At 43.2% G+C, this 15,354-nt stretch overlaps 1 protein-coding gene across 15 annotated transcripts in view; it reads right to left on the bottom strand.

Annotated features, from left to right (window-relative positions):
- Window positions 1-15,354, bottom strand: part of Tenm2 (teneurin transmembrane protein 2) — a 1,239,808-nt gene that overhangs the window by 524,084 nt on the left and 700,370 nt on the right. The window contains exon 1 of one of the 15 annotated variants that reach the window (XM_031353729.1): window positions 11,027-11,185. The exons of the other annotated variants lie outside the window; for them this stretch is intronic. The gene's annotated coding sequence lies outside the window, so the exon portion shown is untranslated. Of the gene's footprint in view, window positions 1-11,026; window positions 11,186-15,354 lie in introns of those variants that run through there. 15 annotated transcript variants of the gene reach the window in all.

A 15,354-nucleotide genomic window follows, 5' to 3' on the forward strand; every position in this document is an offset into this window, starting at 1 on the left:
AATGAAAATATTTTTATGGTTGAAGTTACCACGGCATCAGAAAGGTAGAGAACTACTGCCCTATAAGACAGAAGCACATGGCGAAGTACCTTAGCATGAAGGTAAACTGAAGAAGGAAGGGGCCCAGAGTGTACTGACGGTCAGTGATTCACTCCAACTACAGAAACAGGATATTTGAGTAAGGTATGCTGGGTATGAGCTACAGGTGTGAGAAACGATGTGGGACTGTCAATAAAAGTCTCTCAGAGGACGGATGCTTGGTTTTGTATAGTCCTTTGTGAATTCAACGGCTGTGTCCTGAGCACCTACTACATGTTTGCACCAGGAAATAGAACAGAAGAAGCGAGCGAGGGAGGAAACAAACACGCATCTAAGGCGACAGGGCATTGAGACAAAGGAAACAGCAAGGATATGGATGGAAAAGGGAGAATTTCCCAACAAATTTGAAGGACACAGAGAGGTCCAGGACTGCAACCAAAGGGCAGTGGGAGAAGAGATGTAACTGAGTTCAAATGGCAGAAAGATTCTCTAGTTGCTCAAGAACCCTCCCACCTTATCCCCAGAGACATGGCAGGCCCTTGGAGAGCTGAGACTTGATCTGGCTGTACCTCGCGCCCTCTGGTGGCTGTGTTGAGATTGCACTTATGGAGGAAGGAGGGGCCAGAACAGAGATCTAGAGAATAAATGTTTAAGGGAAGAAGCCAGCCTGATCCCCAGAACAAGAACCCCATTGAGCAAGGCCTGGGTGCCATGACGTGAGGATTCAGGTGGGCTAACTGTGGCAGGGCACCTGAAATTTTTCCTCCATATAGATGCCAGGATCTTTGGGCAAAGGGTCACCCACTCACTTTTCTCTGCTGAGGTAGGCCATTGTCCACCGTGGGACCAAAAGTGAGCTTTTAAAGGCATCGACTAAAATAATGCCTGATTCTTAAATAGCATTCCAATAGAGTTATAATTACTTAACACACAACCTCATGTGTATTTAATGACAGATGCGGTGACGACTGTGCTCAAGTCCTGCAGGGATAAAGAAGTCCCAAACTGTCATTCTAGCTGCAAAGAGGGTTGTAAGCTGGCTGCCTCATTGTCCGCTCCAAGGACATTGCTTCATTTCTCTGCCGACCCACATTGGAAGGAACAGAAGACCCAAGGCCTAAATAGAAGCATATTTAAGAACTCTCAAAGCTAAGCTTCGACTCATACAAGTCCCATCTCTTCTATTTTTCTCTAACTCAAAAGGAAGGCCTCATAAATTTTTGTTAAAAATACGGAATCACTTTTTTGGTTCTCTCTCTCTTCCTCTCTCTCTCCCTCCCCTCTCCTCTCACTCTCTTTCTTCATCCCTCTCTCTCCCTCCTTCCCTCCCTCCCCACCTCTCTCTACCCTTCCCCCTCTCTATTTCTTGCCCTCTATCTCTTTCCTCCCTCCCCATTTCTTTTCCCCTCCACTCTCTTTCTGAAAATAAGCAATGCCTCATTCTGACCACACAGCATCCTTAGTATCAGGCAGCCCGAGTGACTATGCTCAAAGAGTGGTTTATCTCGGCTAGATGAAGGGATGGGGCTCAAGTAACTCCCTTTTCCAAATATTAACAGTTAGTCATGCAGCCAGACATAGCCACATGCTTGCTGACACCAGTAATTGTCAGCTTGTAGGAATCAGTGCCTGAGGGAAGCCAGAAGGACACAGCTGAGCTTCTCTGAATGAGCCATGTAGGCTACAGGGTGACACATGGGGCCTGGTAGCTGGAAGCTTCGAGGGGAGAGATTCTACTGACTTCTACTGCTAGCTACTGGTTATGGGGTGAGATCTCCTTGGCATCCTGAGAATTTTATATGTGTGGGCCCTGTGGTATGTGTGTGTGTGTGTGTGTGTGTGTGTGAAAACTGACTGAGAATTTTGTGTCTGGGTTAATTTAATTTCAGAGCTAAAGCAGTCACAAGTAATGGTTCCCAAAACATTATGAAATGTATTTATCTGATTTGGGGGAAATCATTCTCTCCAGTCATATTGGAAACAGGACCCAAGGCATGCTAAGGAGAATAATGAACTCCCAAAATATCCACATCCTTAATTTGTAAATTTGGGAATATGTTATATTGAACAGCAACAGGGGCTTTGATGTTGATTACTGATTAGCCCCATGGGTGTTGCTGCTAGAAGTAGGAGATTCTCTTGGATTATTCAGGTAGTCTCCTTTGTGGAGAAATGTTTCTAGCTTTATTCAAATAAAATACATTAAATAACAGAAGGCCAAAAACTGTCTTCATGTTGGTTAAGAGATGAAGGAACAGGCTGTAGCCAACCATTATGGGCAATGGGAGACTCTAGCCAGAGAAAGGGAACAGTTTTCTTTGGCACTACTGAGAGGGAAGCAGCATTCTCGCATCTCAGGCTCTGGCCTGTGTGGGTCCACTTCTGCACACCGAAGCACCGCCACATTAACTGTGTACACTTCAGGTACAGGAAAGGCAGAGAGGTTGCGCCAGGCAGTGGTGGCACACACCTTTAATCCCAGCACTTGGGAGACAGAGACAGGTAGATTTCTGTGAGTTCAAGGCCAGCCTGGTCAGACTGAGTTCCAGGATAGCCAGGGCAACACAGAAAAACCCTGTCTCAAAACAACAACAACAACAGCAACAACAACAACCTAAACAATCAAATAAATAAATAAATAAATAAACAAGCAAATATGTATAAAGTTTCAAGCCACCATTTGTGGCAATCTGTCCCAACAGCAATGTTGAAATGAATGCCTATGATTTTTAGTTGTTTTTGACACAAAAGAAAAAAAAAAAAACACTCTGAAACATGCCACCACTATTTATCAGTGATACAATACGCTTATAAAATTTTCCAGAATGACAATAATGGACCACAGGAACTAATTTCGGTCTATATGGAAATTAAAATTAGGAGTGACGTCAAGCAAAGTAACGAACCAAAGGCCTCCAGGCCCCCAAGACTCTCAATCTTACAGCCTATCAGATTAAAAGAGAGGTGGCATACTAGCAGGCTTTTAAAAGTGAAGTAATTGGGCAACTAAAATACAGGGGCTTATATGCTAAATATGTGTGCTTATTTCCCACCAAATTTCCATTGCTATAGTTTATTGTAGGCTTCGTTCTAACACAGCACACACTTAGCTCCTTTCTCTTTTTGGTAATGCAGGTTACATGCGAGTAACTAAGGGAGTTTAAAGCAATGTTATAGCATGTAAATAACAATAAATCATCGCCCCCTCTCCTCCAAGCTCCCACTTTCACTCAAAAGTGCTAATATTAGCTCAATACCTCTACTTAAATTATGGCCTCCCATTCAACCAGAGAGTATACATTATTCTTGTGTTCTCTCTTGAATGCGCTGCCTAAGAAGATGCACTGAAATAAATAAACGCAATATTTCAGAGGGGGAAAAAACACACAGGCGAACAGAATCCGTTTACAAATACAGCAATCAGACAGGAGCATCTGCTATAACTACTTACTTATAAGAGGGGGTGGGGAGACTCATTTAAGTATCCACAATAAATTCACTCCAGCAAATGCACTGAATGTCTTCCAAGGAAAAGGCTACACTCTCATCCTGGCATACAGATGAGACCTCTTAGACTTGTCATTACACTAGAAATAGGAACTAGAACATTCTTTGGTTCCATCACCCATCAGACTGCCTAGCTGGGTTCTCTGTCACCATGTTTAATATATATATTCAAACTTAAGGTTAACTAAGTTTGCTATTAGCTTATAGGTAATTAATAGTATTCTATAAAAAAGTAACTCAACATAGAAAATACTAGGTTAGAAGCTATAGCCCCACGTTTTGGGAGCATTGGTGTCATGCAGAGTCACTTTGTAGAAAATTGGTTTGATGGTGCCTTCCCTTTGGGGACTTGGGAATAGTTTGCAACAGATATGTTTTTGAAAATTGGCTGGATGTGGAGCTTCATCAAATGATTGGGATGCAGAATCTCCCCTATAGAAGAACAATTATCCCTTACAGAAAATACAATCATCATTCTCAATTTGTAGGGGACTGGTTCCAGGGATTCCCCGTGAGTCCAACATCTACGGCTGCTCACAATCTTCATAAAAAAATGACAATATTTTTCCCAAAACCCATGGGCCTCCTTCCAGCTGCTGGATGCCATTGGCAGATCAGGTGCAATACCTAATATAGAATGAACGATACACAAATAGTTGCATTGTTTAAGACACAATGACAAAAGAACTGCATGTACTAAATCCCTCTGTCAAGTTTGTAAAGGTGTTTATATTTTCCGTATTTCCATTTCCTTGACTGGTTGAAACCATGCTTATGGGGCCCATAGTCATGCTGCCTGCGGGAACAGAGTCTGACCATGGAGTACTCCCCAGCCATGTGGGGTAAGAAGCCGTGTTTGAGCCAGGCTCCTCAACCTGCATAGTTGACCTTCTGGGCCAGGACCTTTCTGCCTTTGGTGATGGGTGGTCTGGAGGACCAATCTGTACACAGCAGGTCACTTAGCAGTCTTCCTGTAGGGTATCTGTTAGATGCCAGTAAACACAGCAATAAAACCACCTCTGGACATGACCAAAGGTCTCTGGTGGGTTGGGGAGTGAGCAACCCTGCCACTTGGCTGAGAACCCTGCTTTGTAAAATATCTGCTGGGGCAGGTAGAAGACTCTCTGTGGCATAGCCTACCGAAAATGTTGGGGTTGCTGGAGTTTACGCTTTCTGCTAGTTAGAACCCTAGGCTTCACCAGCAGCCACATGTAGACTACTTGCTGCCTCTCATTCTGCACTCCCCCTCAGCTCATCTAATATTCATCTCACCTTGTCCCTCTTCAGAAACACAGCCCCTCCCTCTGGAAACCCGGCTCCAGATGTTTAAAACTTCCCTCTGCTCTCGAGGAACCTCTGAACTCAAACTCTTAGGACACTTCTCCATCCCAAGGGCTGTCTTAAAATCTTAATTCTTGCCCCTAAAGAGCATCTTTTCTATTTAGTCCTTTGCAACATGTCACTGAAGCCCCGGGTATTGATCCAAGGAAAGGACATGGCATCGTGGGAACTTTATCAGCATGTAGGCCAATCTGCTTCAGAAGTGACCCGAGCGCAAAGCTACCTGGAAATGTGATGCATGTTTCATTAGCAACAAGATCTCTACCTGACAGCTTCCCTCTTCTCTTCTACTTCGCGCTGCCTTCCCGATCTGTTCTTGTACTCTTTGGTGAATCCCTTCCACCTCTCTTCAGGATGCTGTGCTGTGTAGAGAGCCATTACTTGGCACCCCCCACCCCCGCACTAGGAATACTAGAAACTTTCATCAGGACTTCATCAGGGGCCGCACATCCTCACTGCTAGCCCTTATTTCACAAGGTTTGTCTTTAATTCATATGCAAATTAAGCTAAAAACAGGGTGGGGGTCTCACCATGGTGCAGATTAAGGAGGCCTGAATTCAGAGAGGTTGAAACATCACTGGTAACCACATTAGCAGATGGTTAAAAAGGGCGGGGGGGGGGGGGGGGGGGGGGAGATGATTCAACCTACAGATGTAGTTTACATAGTTTCCTAACTGGAGCCTGCTCGATGAGGCTTGAAAGTTGGCTTATCTTAAAATTTGCATAAATCTTGATCTATAAGCTCATATTTTTCCATTGTGCAATGGATGCAATAGTTCAGACACCAATCATCATGTGTCCTGTCCAGGAAACTACAAGTTTAGCCTTGTTTCTTACAGAGGGTTGGGCAAGCCTGCGGCTCTGCAATATTACCAATGCTTGTCCTCAATGCGATCATCCCAAGAGAGTCTCCTTAGTGACTACATGTGCGTTGTCTTGCTGATGGGGAGGGCATTGCTGTGGAGATGTAGACTGAGCCACAGCATCTCATCCCTCACTAGCCTTTGTGTGAAGCTCAGGAATAGGACATAATTTATCAGACACCGAGCCAGGCATTGTTTTACATGGATCCTTGAGTGCAGAGAGGAAGTAGAGAGTGGAGTCACTCAGAAAGAAATGTGAAAACACACCATAGCAAACTGGTCCCAGCCCATGTATGTATGCTTCTCTCTGCAGAGGTTGTTTAAAAGTCCTTAAGTACTGATGGAGGAGATCAACGTGTCTCACTGGGTCAGGAAATAATTGTGATATGATATCGAAAATCGAATTACTATCGGGATGCTGGACGTTCAGACTTTAGACTGGTCCAGACTTTGAAAAAAAAATCACTGATACAATCTAAAAATGCTTTTGAGACTTAACAATGCTAACATCTTGAAACATAAGACGTCAGAGCTTCAGTTTACAAACTCAGGCCTAGGAACTTCTAAATCCAACTTAGGGCACATTATATTGTTTCAGAAGAGGTTTAGGGGACTGTCTGTGAGTCAATGGACCCAATTCCTAGCCCCACAGACATGACATTTCTTATTCCTTTTTATCTCCACCTGTAGATCCAGAAATGGAGCCTCAGAGAGGCACACCAAGGGCACAAAGCCTGTCAATCATGCAGCTTTGATTACTACTGGGAGCTCATACAGAAGGTCAGGTTTCTTTCCTTTGCTAAGTCCATCAGCCAGGAAGGGAAAACACTGCTTCCTCAAGAACCAGAAAAAAGGACTTTTGTATTTTAAGCACTAATAAAACCTCCAAAAAGATGAATGACATAAGACTCTAGCATCCCAGCTGAAGTGGATAAGTGTTGAGAGGCAAATAATTCAGAGTATGAAGAACGTGCTGATGAGATCATTCAGACGTGACTCTCGGGCTATTTTAAGCTGTTGGAGAATACGTTCAACCTATTTCTAAGACATCTTGGAGAATTTCACATGGGCAAGTGGTATCAGCTTGGGGTTGAGCTTATGAAGCCTTCAAAATACTAAGTGGAAGGGCAAGTTAAAAAAACGTGCAGCAGACTGGTCCTGGTAATGCAGAAGAACGTGCAAAAGCCGTCTAAATGGGGCTGCATGTAAATGTCACTCACTAGATATCATGGAGGACTTCCTGTTGATCTGTGTCTCCAGATTTCTGGGCGATGTACTCAGTAATGACTTGCTTTAGAAAAGGGAGTTTACACAGTATGCAGATCTGTCCCCACCCACCTCACTAGCCACTGGACTCCCAGGACTCAAGTAAAGCCAAGAGCTCTATTTTATTTTTGGCAGTTTCGGTGGCAGGCGGTCAACTCACTTCACTTATTAAAAACATAAATAAAGCACAATGTTTATTTATTTATTTATATGAAAAAGTCACTTTCCTACCCTTCTCACCTCTGGCACGTAGTGTGTTCTAAGGGTCTTCTGCCCCCAAAGGGCCATAATCTAGAAGTTATATAAATTTTGACAGTAAAAGCCAATAAGTAGAATGGCTGTTAATTCCAACTGGCATTAGCCCATTGCTGATGAAAACTTGGATCTCGTGCAGGCTCTCAGATGAAAGGTCCCGGAGTGATGTGTATTCCACAGACATGACAGGACAAGGAGAGGTGGGAGATGAAAGTCAGAGCAGACAGAGGAGCAGATTGTTGGAGAAGGCACGAATGCTAAAGAGATGCCTTGGGACCGCCAGATACAGACTTCCAGTCATCCTTGACCCCATGGGCCTTGTACTCAAGGCTGCATGACAGGACCCACTGTTTTCACTATAAAGGACCTCCATACTTTTCTGTGTTCCTGGGCAAAGGTGGAAAGAGTCTATCACATTCCTGTGTGGCCCAGCAGGATCCCCCAAGCTGGCAGTCCATGGTGTTGACTGACTGTGGGTTTGTTCAACAGCTGGGAGAATTTTCCTTCACTCAAAGCTCTCTACCCACACTTCAGTTCCAGCAACAAGAAAGATGTGTCTGATCTCTGGGCTTTCATATTCCCTCCTCAGAACATTTGAAATGTTTGGACAGGAGTTCCATGCTTAAGGAAATGGAGGGGCTGGCAAGACAGCTTAGTCAAGTAAATGCTGCTACAGAAGCATGGAGACCTGAGTTCATTCTTCAGAACCCATGTAAAATGTCAGGCATGGTCTTACGTACTTGTAATCTCAGAGTTTGGTAACAGAGACAGGTGGACGCGTGGAGCTCACTGGCTAGCCATCCTGGCCTAATTGTCTAGCCCCAATAAAAGATTGAAAATCAATGCAGATAAGCTGAAAAGCAAACCAAACAAACATGAAGCTACTTCATTTATTCTTATTATACAAACTCTGTATGGAAAAGCATGTGAAATTAATTGGGAATTTAAATGGCTGTAATCGTAGTGTCTTCAGACATGCTTTCTTAATAAGAACGATCTTGGTTGAATTTTGTGGCAGATTTCTGTACTTGAAACTATAAAGTCAAAATATCTTATGGGTCAAGACATCTAAGAATGGACCATTGTGGCAGAAAGGACTGATTAGCCTACACCAAGTATGGCATATATATGTATATATATATATATATATGTATATATACATATATATGGCATATATATATATATATATATATATATATATATATATGAAATGCTAATCCTTTCTCATCTGAGTTTCTAGAAGCAACAGCAACAGTGAAGATGTCCTGAAAATATCCAAAGAAATTGGTGGTCATTTCCTTCCACAGAAATGCTTCCCTCTGTTTGGACCCATCGTCCCAGCTGTACTCTTTTAACCAATTCTGTTCCATTGTCAAGAGAACGTGTTTCCCCTGGCCCATTGGGCCAAGCTGAGTTCTTCCAGGTCTCCTCACCCTGACTCTCTCCATCACTTTCCAGTCTACTCTGGATTCCAGCTATGCCACACTGTACATCTTCCCAACCTTTTCTTCCAACTCCAGATCTTTGAGGTCAGGGTTTATGTCCCAATTCTTCTCCATAGCCAGAGCCTCACACTGAGTCTCATCAACAAAAAAAAAGACAGAATCTTCTGTTTAGAAAGCTGAGGAGTAGGTGTGAACAGAGAGCACCCATTTGCACCCCAGTAAGCTATTTTGGAAGTCGTTCCTCACCTATCAACATCTATGGATCCTACCAATCTCTCTCTCTCTGCTGCAGTGTGGAGCAGTGGGGAGAGTTCCAATGGTATGTGCTTTAGGAGCAGAGAAAGGGTTGAGATAGGATGCAGAGGAAAACCCTAACAACCTCTCAGGTTCTGAGCCAAGGAAACATCTGCCAAGCTGATATCCTTCATTTGTCAGACTCTGTAAGAAGAGTCCTTTCCTATTATAGCCATGCATGGCTCAATGATGAAGACATACTCTGAGGAATATGCTTGTTAGGTGAGCTTATGGCTCAGTACATGGCTATCTCAGTGACCTCAGACAGTGATACTTGGTGTAGGCTAGTCACTCCATATGGCCTCTTGATATAGCCAGCCGATGAGGTAAACACAAGGCACATGAGGCGGAGGTTGTTACAATGAAGGGAACTATTCACAGTAGACACTTTCCATATCTAGGGAAGGAACACACTGTAAAATCTGAATTAAAAAGTAAGTATGCAGAGTGGCACCACAGCCGTGTTTTATCAACCGTTGTTACTATACGCAATCATTCAAGTTAGGCTTGCACATGATAGATGTATAGTAGGGGTGTTTCCTCTTATGTCACCAAAGACACAGAAGAGGAGTGCATCCTGCTGTGGCCTCTGTGATGGCTACTTTTAATTGTTAATTTGATACTATCTAGAATCACTCAAGAAGAGAACATCAGTGAGGAACGGCCTAGATCAGGTTGTCCTGTGAGCATATCCATGGGTGGTTATCTCAGTTATACTCATTGAGGTGGAAAGGGCTGCCCACCATAGGTGGTAACATCCTCTAGACAGGAGATCCTGAACCATTAGCTGTATAGAAAGTGACCTGAAAGCAAGTTGTATGTGAGTTAATTCATCCCTCTCTGCTTCTGGACTATGGATTGGGTATGACTAGTCATCTCAAGCAGCTCCTGCTATGTGACTTGCTTGCAATGACATACTGTAGTACTGTAACCTGGAACAGTGAGCTGAAATCAATATTTTATACCCTAAAATTTTTCATCAGGAAATTTTTTTGTTTGTTTGTTTGTTTTCGAGACAGGGTTTCTCTGTGTAGCCCTGGCTGTCCTGGAACTCACTCTGTAGACCAGGCTGGCTTCGAACTCAGAAATCCGCCTGCCTCTGCCTCCCAAGTGCTGGGATTAAAGGCATGCACCACTACTGCCTAGCTCATCAGGAAATTTTATCACAGTAACAGAAACAAAATTTAGACAACATCCCATCACCCCAGGTATAAGTCACAAGCCAGTTTTCAACTTCATCACAATCTTAAGAGATTGAAAAAAAAAAAAACCTCACATGCAAACATAAAATTCAAAATATAGGAGGTAGTTTAATGCCTTGAACATGTACTTATCATATACCTAGATTCAATCCCAAGCACCAAACAACATATAAACAATAGAAACCAAACAGAACATGATATGGGGATTACCATGGTGTAATGGTAGCTCCTAAACGTGCGTGCTTATGGTGTATGACCCCATTTAGTTGTAGCTCAGGGTTAACCCCTGAATAGTGGTTTTTGGTCTGTATACTGCTAGTGAGAAAATCTTTTGCTCAGAGACTAGAAATCCTAAACAAGAAGGTGGGATACATTGGACCGAGAACTGAGTCAAGAGGCACAGGCCTCTTGCTCTGACTTTCTTTCTTTTCCAGTCGCTTAGCAGAGAACACATCTAACAAACCTTCTCCAGGCTTCAAACAGAAGCAGAAGAGATCAGAAGCAAGATGTATGGTAAGGGACCTCTAGACATGCCACTTCCTTCCTAGCATTCGGGGGAGCAACTTTAAAACACCCTTACCTCAGCTACAAAGAACAGTGCAGCCCTGGCTGGCTTGGTACTAGAACAAGAAAAATCAAGATTCTTTCATAAAGGAGCAATAGAGAAAAAGTGTCTGGGGCACATGGAAATCCCTACACACGGTTCTGCCCCTGTTGATGGAGAAAGGGCTTTGTGAAACCTTCAATTCTGTGCCCCTCACTTATTACAACACAGGCAGCCAGTGTCAGAAGGCAAGGCCAGGGCGACTCTTACCTCCTTAGGGTTAAGCTTCAATGATTTGATGTTTCCTCTGCTCAGTCAGGTTATGAAAAACTTCCACATCTTGTGCACAGGACCGTCCATTCACTTGTGAAAAGATAAATCCAGGTCTTGTCACCAGAGAGATCGTATTCTGAACTATACCTTGATGGCCTCAACATTAGGAATGTTGATGAGGAGAGAGGAAATGAGAAAATGAAAGATTAGAAGAAAAGGATTATGATGAGGGTGTGTGGACATGCCTTCATGCCTGCACATGTATGTGCATATACATATGAGTATGTATACATACATAGCTGTAAATTATACTTGTATATGTATGCATGTGCACATGCTTGTATAATCATGATGGTGCGATGTGTGTGCTCTTGAGTTGAATGTGCATGTGCATATGTGGATGTGCATATGTGTAAGGGTATAGAGTGTGGATGTGCTGGGGTTTTGAATTAAACATACATGCAAACTTGTGTATACATGGGGCTATAAAGTATGTGCATGAATTTGCGCACCTGAGTTTATGGGTATACAGTGTGTGTGTGTGTGTGTGTGTGTGTGCGTGTGCGTGCCTGAGTTTGTTGGTGTCTACACATATTTTCATTTGTGTAGAGATAGAGTACATGCACACTGTGTTTAAGTCTGTGGGTGTGCTATGCCTGTGTGAACTTTTGTGTTGGTATACAAGATCAGTAATGTACTCATGCCCAAACTAGTAAAGTGATTCAGCATGAAGACAGTAGAAGCCAAACTAAATAGGAAGCTGCAAGTAGAGGGCTCTCAGCCAGCTTTGGCGCAGAAGCCCAGGGGGAGTACTAGAGGTGGGAGCTAAGAAGCAGCTCCCTGACTGTGCGGCTGCTGATTTGGCACCTTACCCCAATGCTATATTTTAGAAAAGAAGAAAAATAACATCTTCATAAGGGGTAGAAGCACAGCAGAGGCTCTGGGAATTTAGGGTGTTCTAGTAATCATAGATGAGGAGCTGGCACATTCACCGAAGGATATAAACCCTGTCTTATTCATCCTCGTTAAACAGGCACACGTTCATACACACACACATATATATGTATAGGTATACATATATACAGATACATAAGCTATGATGCTCTCTGGCACAAAAATACTTTTGCAGCCTCTCTTACGTTTTGGTATACACATTCAGATGTTTCCAGGAGGAAGACACTGAATTCCACCCACAGAACGAGGCCATCACTTAATAAGGGAAATTTGTGCACGTTAACACATAAGGGTGTCTGCTGAAAGAAATATTCCATCATTTCAGAGCACACAAATTGTTTTCTTCCTCAACTCCTACTGGGGCAGAACACTGAAAAATAGATTCTAATTTGCTCACATATAGATTCATGCTTTATTCTGTGTTCAGAAAAGCCTCTTTAGTCATGGGCTTCGGTTGCCTTTCGGGGCTGGAGGCTTTACTGAAGCTATGCATGGAGTTTGAATAAGACGCTGAGCAAAGCCACAGAGCCAGTTCCTAAAGCAAGAGAGGAATAGGTGCCAGCATCCCAGGGGCCATGCTCTCTAAAAAGGAAGGTGATGCTTTTGTCAACAGGGAAGATTGTGACATGATTACAGAAGTCATAAACTGACCAAGTTATACAAGTGCTAAATATTAGATTAGGAGAAATCATTCAAAGGAGGAAAAGCACCCAGCTTTCTGCACTGTAAGACCCCATTAACTTTCCTCACATTTTCATACTTACATTTTGGAAACGGGGATTAAATTTGTAGTGTACATTTAATTTCTCCCCAAACCTCTTAGGTACTAAACAATCGTATAGTTGATAGCGCCTTTAAAACTTGTTCATGTGTAATACACGGTGAAAACAGAGTTTTAAGATATTAATAATTTCTGCCTCTCTGCCATGCTAAAATTATTCTTTAAATGCAGCAATTCGCTGGTTGAGGCTGAGAAATGGAAGTGCAGCCTCATTTGGGGGCTAATTAAGATGGAGTTGATTGAAGCTTAACCCACTTCATCTTATCCTGAGGTAAGGATGAGTGAAGTTTAGTGTTTCTCTTAAAAGGATGCTCTGTTAACAAGCAAACCTCTTTTTCCCTGGATACAATACAGATTAAAAAATAACAAAACAAATTTGTACCACAGATAAATTTTAAACAATGTGTCGAAATAAGTCAAGACTCATTTGGGAAAAAAAAAAACCACCTTTTTTCCCTCCCCGCCCCCAAACTAAGTGAAGTGAAAGAACAGCAGGGATAGAGGGCACTGTAGAGTGTGGATAGCCCACCCAGTTAAGGAACTTCAGCTTGCAGGACCCTGAGGTTCAAAGCGACCTGCAAGGACGGTTGGATGACTAGGGGCAATTGGAGAGAGAAAAGCTGATGGGAAGAGGAGGTGAGCAAGGCAGAGTAACAGCGGACCCAGCTGACCTTTACAGACAGCCCTGAACACGTGCTGGAGAGCTGGTGCAGAATGAAGAGTTGGCCCGATGTACGGAAGATGACGGACTGTCAACAGTCAAGAAGGCAGCTGGAAATACTAGCTCGAGGGGCCAATGCCCAAAGAGATGGAGAGATGGACTAGCTGCCGCGCATGGAAGAGCCAACATTCTAGAAACTTTGGTGCCAAAGGGTTGGCTCTCCTGCCAGTACTTTCCAACTGGAATGAATGTCAAAGAGCTTTTTCTAATATGGACAGAAACCTAATCCTTCGGTGCTCTCCACTCTGGAGTCTGTGCTCAACGTTCGTTAGTCATCTTTAATGCTTTCTGTCCCTCACTCACTGGAGTGGCTTCAGTGACTGGACTTACTAACACTCCCTTTTCAATATGCTCACCTGCATTTCCCCATCTCCAGAGCTGCAAGTACTGAACTGGTGGGTAACTACTAAAGACTGTTCTCATGCTTGACTCTAAGTACAGCAATTGCCATATCCTGACTGGGAGATCTTGAACTGGGTAAAAAAGATCTCCTCTCTAAGCTGGTTTCCTCATCTGTAACATTGGTGCCTGATATCATGGGACTCCTCTAGGGACTGAAGAAAATGATCCAGGATAAGCACTGAGTACTACTTATGAGACATAAGAAATATCCCGAACGACCCGCTGGATTCTTAGCTAACTGGGTGTTGTATTGCTACCCTTTCTACCTCAATTCAGAGATCCCATTCATCTTCTCACTAGATCACCATGGCAGCTCCTGCATGCCCCTCCCACTAGCCTGTCTTCATCTTAAACCTGTTCCCTGTATGTCTGCTGTAGTGATCTTCACTTGAAAGCTTGGCTGTGTCATTCACTTGCTGAAAACCCCTCAGAGGTCTTCCAATATCCTCAGGCTAATGTCTTGATTTATTACTCTCAAAAACCTACCCTTCCCTGCTTCCCTGCTTCCCCGTTTCCTGTCTTGGCTTTCTCCTTGATGCTCCAGCAATTCTGGGATGGTGATTTTTCCCAGAAGACCCTGATGCTTCTCATGGTCACATCAGGGTCTGCAGTTCCCCTATCACCAGGCTGTAGCTTTGTCTGCCATTCACATTTGCCTTTCATCATTCTTTGTGCTCCTGTGGCCATTGGCACCGTGGTGTGTGTATGTGTGTGTGCATGCGTTCATTTTCAGAAACTGAAAACCTCTCCCCTCATATAGTGTGAATTCACTGTGTATTTGTGTTTGCACGTGTATACAGGTGTGTGTCCATGCGTGTACACACATGCATATTTGAGCTAAATTTAAAAGCATATGGTAATGATGCCATTACAGTCTTTGAGTGGTTATAACTATAGAATTTAAATTATAACCATTTACCCCCACTTTCTCCTTTTCATTTGGTATTTTTAAGTCCTTAAATCACTTATGCTTGCCACAAGTACATCTTTGGGATGCAACTGATAAAAAAAAAAATGGTTCTCTTACTCACAAGTTTGAGAGCTCATTTGCTTCATTTTTATACACCTGGCTTTCTTTTCTGAAATCTATTAGAGAAGTTATAGATGCTTGACCAAGTTGAACCCAAAAGAGTCATTCTCTCCTCTCTCTCTGTCTCTCTCTCTCTCTTTCTCTGTCTCTCTGTCTCTCTCTCTCTGTGTGTGTGTGTGTGTGTGCATCTGTCTGTCTCTCTCTGTCTCTTTCTATTTTTCCTCTTTCTGTTTCTTTGTGTGTGTGCTTCTCTCTTTCTGTTTCTCTCTCTCTCCTCCCCGTACTTCCCCTTCTTCTCTTTCCATCTCTTGAAATCTGTGCCATTCTTGCTCCTGTTTTCTGTCTTATTTGAAGGACTCCTAATGTCATTGCCAGTTTCTCAAATGGGGGAAATCTGTGACAGTGGGCAGTCAATAACCACATTCTGCCAAGTGGAC

This window comes from Mastomys coucha, unplaced genomic scaffold (assembly GCF_008632895.1).
Source record: "Mastomys coucha isolate ucsf_1 unplaced genomic scaffold, UCSF_Mcou_1 pScaffold5, whole genome shotgun sequence".
Classification (NCBI taxonomy): Eukaryota; Metazoa; Chordata; class Mammalia; order Rodentia; family Muridae; genus Mastomys; species Mastomys coucha.